Source organism: Schistocerca gregaria, chromosome 10 (genome assembly GCF_023897955.1).
Source record: "Schistocerca gregaria isolate iqSchGreg1 chromosome 10, iqSchGreg1.2, whole genome shotgun sequence".
NCBI classification, from domain to species: Eukaryota; Metazoa; Arthropoda; class Insecta; order Orthoptera; family Acrididae; genus Schistocerca; species Schistocerca gregaria.
In genome coordinates this window covers 39,286,983-39,290,730 of record NC_064929.1, presented here as the reverse complement: position 1 = coordinate 39,290,730, position 3,748 = coordinate 39,286,983, and the positions used below count along the sequence as shown (strand labels likewise).

At 49.0% G+C, this 3,748-nt stretch overlaps 1 non-coding gene across 1 annotated transcript; it reads right to left on the bottom strand.

Moving 5' to 3' along the window:
- Positions 1-3,464: 3,464 nt before the first annotated feature.
- Positions 3,465-3,537, bottom strand: Trnaa-ggc (transfer RNA alanine (anticodon GGC)). The gene has a single exon. It is a non-coding gene; the product is annotated as a tRNA-Ala (tRNA).
- Between the last annotated feature and the right edge of the window lie 211 nt (positions 3,538-3,748).

Genomic DNA, 3,748 nt, shown 5'->3' with positions numbered 1-3,748 from the left:
CATCTGAGCTACGCCCGCCCCCCCGAAGACTAATGGTGCTACATACAGCCATATAGACGACACAGACCCTTGCACTCCCATTATTCAGCAGACAAACACTACTCTCTATGTATCCGTTAGGGTGTCTTTCAGGTTTCGTGCATTCTGTATCGAATCGTAGTTGGCCAAAATGAAAGTGGCACGTATAACGTCGAAAATAGAATTCGGACACCGCTCTGAGTAAGAGCAACGTGTTGTCCACCCTCTAGACTTCAATGAGGTTAAGCCGCGATACCTAAGACAGATCTGCACTCGATGACACCTCGATAACAGCCGGTCCCCACACTTACCTCTTGCTCTCCTTACGTCAGTATACATCATATCAGTCTGTGACGCTGGCTTTGCAACATCTTGCGTGCCTTTAGGTTCGCCGCGACCAACACTTACCATGCACTGACCACAAAAAATGGAGGCGCCGCGGCTTGAACCCTGGACCTTTCACATGCCAAGCGAACGCTCTACCAACTGAGCGACGCCCCATGCACGAGCAAACTGCGCTATTCCCCATTCTTTGCGACTCAGATGCGCACGGACACGATGGTTGGTTGGTTTGTAGCGGTGAAGGGAGCAGAGTACAAAGGCGCGGACCCGTTCATATACACAAAAGTTCCAAGTAGTTTCAATGCTCTGGTATAACAAATGCAAATTCCGTCTGTTTTTAACGTCTTAAATTGAAAGAGCTGTCACAAATTGCTCCGTTTTCACTCCTTGTCGACAATTATACAGCACCTGAGGTAACAAACACATCTCGAGCCCCATTGTGCACTCCATTATTCATGCCAACTCAGTGCCTCGCTCTTTACTACTGTGTACCAATCTTGTCGTCCAACAGCAAAACACTGGGCCACAACAAGTTTCCGCGTCTCCATTGCACTGCGCATACTACGAAACGCTCCCCAAACTTGGCACTCACCCTCGCAGCCGACTTTTCCGACTTTCCACGACGCTCACGCTAGTGACAGCATTATTTATAGTTCGACGTCGCGCCAAAGCGAATGAGCACAATTCGCCTACGGCTTAGGCCGCCCTCCTAGTGTGGCTGCTCGGTGACTGCAGGCAGCGAGGGTCTGCAAGCTTCCTGTGTTCGCACCTATGTCACCTGTGCTTGCTTGTCAGAGACAGACTATCGCAAAACATACAACTCACTCCATGAATTGATTGCTACGGCATCTGTTATCAGCAGTCACAACTAACAACACCAGTAGCAGCTGACTGCACGCAAAGAATAGGAATGTGCAGTGGGATTTACGTGAACTCGGCGCAAGCTTGTATCTTCCTAGACACATCTGCTGGCTGTGAAGTATTCCACTTGCATATCAAGGTGCGCATGTAGGTGTGTTAAAAATTCTGGAGGCACTGGGTATTGATCCCAGCACCTCTCGCATACTAAGCGAGCGCTCTACCATCTGAGCTACGCCCGCCCCCCGAAGACTAATGGTGCTACATACAGCTATATAGACGACACAGACCCTTGCACTCCCATTATTCAGCAGACAAACACTACTCCCTATGTATCCGTTAGGGTGTCTTTCAGGTTTCGTGCATTCTGTATCGAATCGTAGTTGCCAAAATGAAAGTGGCACGTATAACGTCGAAAATAGAATTCGGACACCGCTCTGAGTAAGACCAACGTGTTGTCCACCCTCTAGACTTCAATGAGGTTAAGCCGCGATACCTAAGACAGATCTGCACTCGATGACACCTCGATAACAGCCGGTCCCCACACTTACATCTTGCTCTCCTTACGTCAGTATACATCATATCAGTCTGTGACGCTGGCTTTGCAACATCTTGCGTGCCTTTAGGTTCGCCGCGACCAACACTTACCATGCACTGACCACAAAAAAAAGGAGGCGCCGCGGCTTGAACCCTGGACCTTTCACATGCCAAGCGAACGCTCTACCAACTAAGCGACGCCCCATGCACGAGCAAACTGCGCTATTCCCCATTCTTTGCGACTCAGATGCGCACGGACACGATGGTTGGTTGGTTTGTAGCGGTGAAGGGAGCAGAGTACAAAGGCGCGGACCCGTTCATATACACAAAAGTTCCAAGTAGTTTCGATGCTCTGGTATTACAAATGCAAATTCCGTCTGTTTTTAACGTCTTAAATTGATAGAGCCGTCACAAATTGCTCCGTTTTCACTCCTTGTCGACAATTATACAGCACCTGAGGTAACAAACACATCTCGAGCCCCATTGTGCACTCCATTATTCATGCCAACTCAGTGCCTCGCTCTTTACTACTGTGTACCAATCTTGTCGTCCAACTGCAAAACACTGGGCCACAACAAGTTTCCGCGTCTCCATTGCACTGCGCATACTACGAAACGCTCCCCAAACTTGGCACTCACCCTCGCAGCCGACTTTTCCGACTCTCCACGACGCTCACGCTAGTGACAGCATTATTTATAGTTCGACGTCGCGCCAAAGCGAATGAGTACATTTCGCCTACGGCTTAGGACGCCTTCCTAGTGTGGCTGCTCGGTGTCTGCAGGCAGCGAGGGTCTGCAAGCTTCCTTTGTTCGCACCTATGTCACCTGTGCTTGCTTGTCAGAGACAGACTATCGCAAAACATACAACTCACTCCATGAATTGATTGCTACGGCATCTGTTATCAGCAGTCACAACTAGCAACACCAGTAGCAGCAGACTGCACGCAAAGAATAGGAATGTGCAGTGGGATTTACGTGAACTCGGCGCAAGTCAGATCTTTCCGACATAGGCTTGAGAATCTTACGGGAACACTTGTACTGTTTCTAAATTAAGTGTAGGCGTGGGAGGAGGGTGCTTCCTGCGCACTAATAACAGCACGCTTGTCAATTGTGGATGCTAATCATTCGCTTCTATCTTCCTAGACACATCTGCTGGTTGTGTATTATTCCACTTGCATATCAAGGTGCGCATGTAGGTGTGTTAAAAATTCTGGAGGCACTGGGTATTGATCCCAGTACCTCTCGCATACTAAGCGAGCGCTCTACCATCTGAGCTACGCCCGCACCCCGAAGACTAATGGTGCTACATACAGCCATATAGACGACACAGACCCTTGCACTCCCATTATTCAGCAGACAAACACTACTCTCTATGTATCCGTTAGGGTGTCTTTCAGGTTTCGTGCATTCTGTATCGAATCGTAGTTGCCAAAATGAAAGTGGCACGTATAACGTCGAAAATAGAATTCGGACACCGCTCTGAGTAAGACCAACGTGTTGTCCACCCTCTAGACTTCAATGAGGTTAAGCCGCGATACCTAAGACAGATCTGCACTCGATGACACCTCGATAACAGCCGGTCCCCACACTTACATCTTGCTCTCCTTACGTCAGTATACATCATATCAGTCTGTGACGCTGGCTTTGCAACATCTTGCGTGCCTTTAGGTTCGCCGCGACCAACACTTACCATGCACTGACCACAAAAAATTGAGGCGCCGCGGCTTGAACCCTGGACCTTTCACATGCCAAGCGAACGCTCTACCAACTGAGCTACGCCCCATGCACGAGCAAAATGCGCTATTCCCCATTCTTTGCGACTCAGATGCGCACGGACACGATGGTTGGTTGGTTTGTAGCGGTGAAGGGAGCAGAGTACAAAGGCGCGGACCCGTTCATATACACAAAAGTTCCAAGTAGTTTCGATGCTCTGGTATTACAAATGCAAATTCCGTCTGTTTTTAACGTCTTAAATTGACAGAGCCGTCACAAAT